At 38.8% G+C, this 6,129-nt stretch overlaps 1 long non-coding RNA gene and 3 other non-coding genes across 4 annotated transcripts; all 4 read left to right on the top strand.

Annotated features, from left to right (window-relative positions):
* Positions 1-2,367: 2,367 nt before the first annotated feature.
* On the top strand, positions 2,368-3,839 carry LOC136793759 (uncharacterized). The gene is made up of 3 exons (XR_010839403.1): positions 2,368-2,473; positions 2,875-2,958; positions 3,764-3,839. It is a non-coding gene; the product is annotated as an uncharacterized lncRNA (long non-coding RNA).
* LOC131754127 (small nucleolar RNA SNORD113/SNORD114 family) lies at positions 3,403-3,476 on the top strand. Its single transcript, XR_009335166.1, has one exon. It is a non-coding gene; the product is annotated as a small nucleolar RNA SNORD113/SNORD114 family (small nucleolar RNA).
* Positions 3,840-4,181: 342 nt separating the features above from the next.
* On the top strand, positions 4,182-4,254 carry LOC131754140 (small nucleolar RNA SNORD113/SNORD114 family). The gene has a single exon (XR_009335178.1). It is a non-coding gene; the product is annotated as a small nucleolar RNA SNORD113/SNORD114 family (small nucleolar RNA).
* Positions 4,255-4,959: 705 nt separating this feature from the next.
* On the top strand, positions 4,960-5,032 carry LOC131754126 (small nucleolar RNA SNORD113/SNORD114 family). Its single transcript, XR_009335165.1, has one exon. It is a non-coding gene; the product is annotated as a small nucleolar RNA SNORD113/SNORD114 family (small nucleolar RNA).
* The last annotated feature ends 1,097 nt before the right edge of the window (positions 5,033-6,129 follow it).

Here is a 6,129-nt window from a genome sequence, read left to right as displayed (position 1 = left end):
TTTTCAACTATAATCTCTTCAAATATTTTCTCAGTCCCTTTCTTTTCCTCTTCTTCTTCTGGAACCCCTATAATTCAAATGTTGGTGCGTTTAATATTGTCCCAGAGGTCTCTGAGACTGTCCTCAATTCTTTTCATTATTTTTTCTTTATTTTGCTCTGTGGTAGTTATTTCCAGTATTTTATCTTCCAGGTCACTTATCTGTTCTTCTGCCTCAGTTATTCTGCTATTGATCCCTTCTAGAGAATTTTTAATTTCATTTATTGTGTTGTTCATCTCTGTTTCTTTGCTCTTTAGTTCTTCTAGGTCCTTGTTAAACGTTTCTTATATTTTCTCCATTCTATTTCCAAGATTTTGGATCATCTTAACTATCATTATTCTGAATTCTTTTTCAGGTAGACTGCCTTTTTCCTCTTCATTTGTTAGGTCTGATGGGCTTTTTCTTGCTCCTTCATCTGCTGTGTGTTTTTCTGTCTTCTCATTTTGCTTAACTTACTGTGTTTGGAGTCTCCTTTTCACAGGCTTCAGGTTCGTAGATCCCGTTGTTTTTGGTGTCTGTCCCCAGTGGCTAAGCTTTGTTCAGTGGGTTATGTAGGCTTCCTGGTGGAAGGGACTGGTGCCTGTGTTCTGGTGGATGAGGCTGCAAGTTGTCTTTCTGGTGGGCAGGTCCACGTCTGGTGGTGTGTTTTGGGGTGTCTTTGGCCTTACTATCATTTTAGGCAGCCTCTCTGCTAATGGGTGGGGTTGTTTTCCTGTCTTACTAGTTGTTTGGCATAGGGTGTACAGCACTGTAGCTTGCTGGTGTTTTGAGTGGAGCTAGGTCTTGGCGTTGAGATGGAGATCTCTGGGAGATTTTCGCTGTTTGATATTTCGTGGAGCTGGAAGGTCCTTTGTGGACCAATGTCCTGAACTTGGCTCTCCCACCTCAGAGGCACAGCCCTGATGCCTGGCGGGAGCACCAAGAGCCTGTCATCCACATGACTCAGAATAAAAGGGAGAAAAAAAAAGAAAGAAGGAAAGAAGAAGATAAAATATAATAAAAGTTATTAAAATAAAAAATAATTATTAAAATTTTTTAAAGTAATAAAAAAAGATAGAAAGAAGAAAGCAACCAAACCAGAAAACAAATCCACCAATGATAACAAGTGCTAAAAACTATATTAAAAAAAAAATAAATAAACAGACAGATAGACGCCAAGGACAAATGGTAAAAACAAAGCTATACAGACAAAATCACACACAGAAGCATACACATAGACACTCACAAAAGAGAAAAAGGGGAAAAAAAAAATATCGTTGCTCCCAAAGTCCACCTCCTCAATTTGGGATGATTCGTTGTCTATTCAGGTAATCCACAGATGCAGGTACATCAAGTTGATTGTGGAGCTTTAATCTGCTGCTTCTGAGGCTGCTGGGAGAGATTTCCCTTTCTCTTCTTCGCACAGCTCCTGGGGTTCAGCTTTGGATGTGGCGCCGCCTCTGTGTGTAGGTCGCCTGAGGGCGTCTGTTCTTCGCTCAGACAGGACGGGGTTAAAGGAGCAGCCGATTCGGGGGCTCTGGCTCATTCAGGCCGGGGGGAGGGAGGAGCACGGATGCGGGGTGAGCCTGTGGCGGCAGACGGCGGCGTGACGTTGCACCAGCCTGAGGCACACAGTGGTTCTCCCGGGGAAGTTGCCCCTGGATCACGGGACCCTGGCAGTGGTGGGCTGCACAGGCTCCTGGGAGGGGAGGTGTGGATAGTGACCTGTGCTTGCTCACAGGCTTCTTGGTGGCGGCAGCAGCAGCCTCAGCGTCTCTGGGGTCTGCGCTGATAACCATGGCTTGCGTCCGTCTCTGGAGCTCCTTTAGGCGGCACTCTGAATCCCCTCTCCTCGCGCACTAGGAAACAAAGAAGCAAGAAAAAGTCTCTTGCCTCTTCGGCAGTTCCAGACTTTTCCTGGACTCCCTCCCGGCTAGCCGTGGTGCACTAACCCCTTCAGGCTGTCCCCAGTCCTCTCCCTGGGATCCGACTGAAGTCCGAGCCTCAACTCCCAGCCCCCACCCTCCCCGGCAGGTGAGCAGACAAGCCTCTCCGGCTGGTGAGTGCTGGTCGGCACCGATCTTCTTTGCGGTAAACTCTCCGCTTTGCCCTCCGCACCCCTGTGGCTGCGCTCTCCTCCATGGCTCCGAAGCTTCCCCCCTTCGCCACCTGTGAAGGGGCTTCTAGTGTATGGAAACCTTTCCTCCTTCTCAGCTCCCTCCCACTGGTGCAGGTCCCGTCCCTATTCTTTTGTCTCTGTTTTTTCTTTTTTCTTTTGCCCTACCCAGGTATGTGGGGAGTTTCTTGCCTTTTGGGAGGTCTGAGGTCTTCTGCCAGTGTTCAGTAGGTGTTCTGTAGCAGTTGTTCGACATGTAGATGTATTTCTGATGTATTTGTGGGGAGGAAGGTGATCTCCACGTCTTACTCTTCCGCCATCTTGAAGCTCCTCTCTCTGGCAAGTATTTTAGTAGCAATTGAACTATCTTTGAATTTTCATGAATACTTTTTTCACTTATACCAAACACTGAGACTTCATTTTACTTGGCCGTGTCATATTTTTGTTTTATGTAATAAATTTACTTGAGTTGTATTAAAAAAATAAAAGAAATAATTGGATAAAGGGTTTTACCTCTTTGGCTAACTATCACATAGCCAGAGATAATATATAGTCATTGTTACTATTCTGGATCAGTAGTCAGTTCAATGTTGTTCTCTTTTTTTAGGAGATGAGAAAAAGAATTATTAACGGCAATTAGTATATATTTAAATGCCTAAGAAAATGAAATGTGGACAGCAATGATCAATGGAAATAATGCTTCAATCTTTTTATCATCTGCTATGCTTTGTGCTCCTTAGGGTGGGTACTGAATGCTGTTCAAGGTTCTGCCATGATCCCTGTGATCAAAAAATTTACATTTGCATCTACGTGTGCAGACCAGAGTAAGTAATAATTAAATTTCTTGTCAAGGTGACTAATGACATTCACTCTCTGGGACTTCCCTGGTGGTCCAGTGGTTAAGACTCCATGCTTCCACTGCAGGGGGCGAGGGTTCAATCCCTGGTTGGGGAACTAAGATCCCACATGTTGCGCAGCCAGAAAAAAATATATCTATGAAATATAATGACAGAAGGCCAACAATAGCCTGATAATGAAGCTGGTGTTGTCATGAAGCATGATGTTGATTAATTGATATATTAAACATTGAGGTCAAATAGAGAAAGAGATCTAGTCTCCCAGTAGATCTAGTGGGAAATAATTCTATAGACAGATCTTAGGAATTTTCCAGAAACTTCTGAGGTTTTTGTGATTTACATGAATTTATTTTGTTATTATTTGTGAATGATTGAGTTAAACAAAAGATGAAGAAAAATAAGGGTAAATTACGGACCAATGATGATGACTGGCGCATATGAGTCATATACAGTGAATATTACATGTCGGGAGCTCTGAGGTCCAACATAAAAAGAATCTAGTACATTCACCCTATTTGACATGTTCCATTAGGTATTGGTCACATATATGCAAGGATCTTTTTCTTGGACTTGTGGTCATAGACTTAAAAAATATTGTTATAAAAGAATCAATAGCAGAGTAAGGTTGATGTTTGATTGATTAAGAGAAAAATAAATATTACTATAAATTAATAAATACCTAAATTACTATGTATATGAATGGTAGAAAGTATGGATTAATGGTGTGAATGTCTCAATCTTTTTATTACCTTCTCTGCTTCGTACTCTTCAGAACAGATACTGGAGCTGATTTCAGCTTCCACCATGATCAAGGTTACTGTACTGCATCTGTCAGGAAGGAGACAAAGGTAGGTAGTGGTCAAAGATCTTGTCTTGGTTTGGGTCTTTGTTTAATGGTGTTCATGGTATTATTAAAATTTCTTAAATCAAAAAGTTAACTATTGTCAATGATAAATATGTATGAAACATGTTGATTAATCAATAATGTGTAACACTGAGATTGAATAACAGCAGAGATATGATGCATGTGGGAAATGATTGTATAGACAGACTGTAGAATCTTGCTCTTGGGTTTTTTTTGTGAATTATATACTTATTTTATTATTATCAAAGAATTAATAATTATTAATAGTTTAATCAATACAAATGTAAACACCAATGAAGAAAATGACACCCTAATATGGAATAACATGACATTGATGACTACTGGTGACATATGAGTAGTGGATGATGAAAATAAGTGTCTGAAATGCTGAGATCCAATACACAACATAATGTGTTCGATCCTTCTTTTGGAAATGATCATATAGACAACTGTCAGAAATATACAAAGGTCATGTTCTTATATTAGATTCATAGATTTAGATTCATCATTATTAATGATCATAAATGGAACCATTAGAGAAAGATAAAAGGGAAAATGAAGCACTATTCAATCATGAAGATATATAGTGAGGCAAGATATATTATTAATAAATATTGAAGACAGTGAAGCCCTTTAAGAAATAAATGGATCAAGGGTGTTACTTCTTTGGCTAAGGCTCATGTAGACATAGATAACAGTCAGTTTCATTATTCTGGATCAGTTGCAAGGTTGAGGTTGTTCTCTTTGTTAATAGAAAAAATGTGTATATATAGTGAAAAATTAATAAATACCTAAAAAATTAGAGTAAGTGATGTGGAAAGGAAGGACCAATGTAGATAAGGTCCTAACTTTTTTTTTTTTTTATAAACTGTTCTGCTCTATACTCCTCAGAGTGAACACCCTTGAGGGATTTAACCATCTTTCATGATCACAAGCTCTTTGGTTGCATCTATACATTAGAAGCATGGAGACCATTGTAAGTCATAGTCAGAGTTCTCGTTTTGGTTTGGGTGGTTTGCTTAAGAGTAGTTACTGTATGATTAGTGTGAATTAATGAATTAATAAACAATTTAGAAATGAACAAAGAGAAATTGAGCCAATCTTAGACCAATGATGATGACTGATGGTTTGAATCAAGGATGATAAATAATATGTGTCTGAAACTCTGAGGTCCAGCAAAAAGAAATCTAATTCATTAACTCTGTTTGTAAAGATCCTATAGATAAAAGTCAGGAATATACAAGGATCTTGTTTATTCTTTGTGTTCATTCATGCATTTTCACTTTACTGTTATAATTGGAGAAATGAAATAATCAAAAACCAAATATGTAAATAAATAAAGCTGAATGGGTGAATCCTTATCCAATTATAAAAATATGTGGTCATACAAGAAATACTGTTAATAAATTTGAAAACAGTGAAATCCAAAGAGAAACAAATGGTGCATAGCTGTTAATCTTTGGCTAAGAATAATACAAACAATAGTAAGATACTTACTGTAATCAGTAAGATTACTTACTGTAAGTCACTGCTCATTTTCTGTGTCAGGGACGAGTTTTAAGTTCATTTTTTTAAGAGAAAATGAAATAAACATACTCCAAATTAACGATTATCTAAGCCACTAAAAATGAAATGGAGAAGCAAGGATCAATGGAGATTAGTTCTCAATATTTTATTATCTGCTCTGACCTGTACTTCTCAGAATGGATGCTCTTGATCTGATTTAAGCATCTTTCATGGACAGGAGCCCTATGGTTGCATCTGTGTTAGGAGGATGGAGAACAATGTGAGTAGTAGTCAATGTTCTTGTCTTGGGTTGAGCCATATATTTTTGAAAATTATTACTTTAAAAGATATTATTTAAAAAATTAAGTATAATAAAAAAGTCCAAGCATGCTAATGTCAAATACCATTGATACAAAACAATATGATTAATCCATATATGAAACACTGAGTTCAGTTAATGAAAGAGTTGGGTGTCAGGGGAAATGATTGTATAGATAAATGTTAGGGATATTCAAGACTGTTTCACATAATTTTTTGTGTGAATTATTTATTTATTTATTTTGGCTTTGTTGGGTCTTCGTTGCTGCACATGGGCTTTCTCCAGTTGCGGTGAGTGGGAGCTACTCTTCATTGTGGTGTGCGGGCTTCTTGTTGTGGTGGCTTCTCTTGTTGTGGAGCATGGGCTCTAGACATGCGGCTTCAGTAGTTGTGGCACGCGGGCCCTAGAGCACACAGGCTTCCATAGTTGTGGCACATGGGCTTAGTAG

This window comes from Kogia breviceps, chromosome 3 (genome assembly GCF_026419965.1).
Source record: "Kogia breviceps isolate mKogBre1 chromosome 3, mKogBre1 haplotype 1, whole genome shotgun sequence".
Lineage (NCBI taxonomy): Eukaryota > Metazoa > Chordata > Mammalia > Artiodactyla > Physeteridae > Kogia > Kogia breviceps.
This window is presented reverse-complemented; position numbering and strand designations above follow the sequence as displayed.